The following is a 211-nucleotide window of genomic DNA, read 5'->3' as shown; positions in this document are numbered from 1 at the left end:
CAAAGGAAAATATAATACGACATGAAAGAGACCTACATGAAAAAAAAACGTACATGAAAAAAAAACGCACACGAAAAAAACGGAGATTGTGGCGACCGAGAAAAAATGGAATGAAGGACCAAGAAGTGAAACTGAAGAATAAAGAGGAATTGAAGAGGAATATAGGAGAAGACGAAGGGAGTCGCTGATAAAAGCACAAAAGCAAATCAAT

Source organism: Penaeus monodon, chromosome 29 (assembly GCF_015228065.2).
Source record: "Penaeus monodon isolate SGIC_2016 chromosome 29, NSTDA_Pmon_1, whole genome shotgun sequence".
NCBI lineage: Eukaryota > Metazoa > Arthropoda > Malacostraca > Decapoda > Penaeidae > Penaeus > Penaeus monodon.
Note: the sequence above shows the minus strand (reverse complement) of the source record.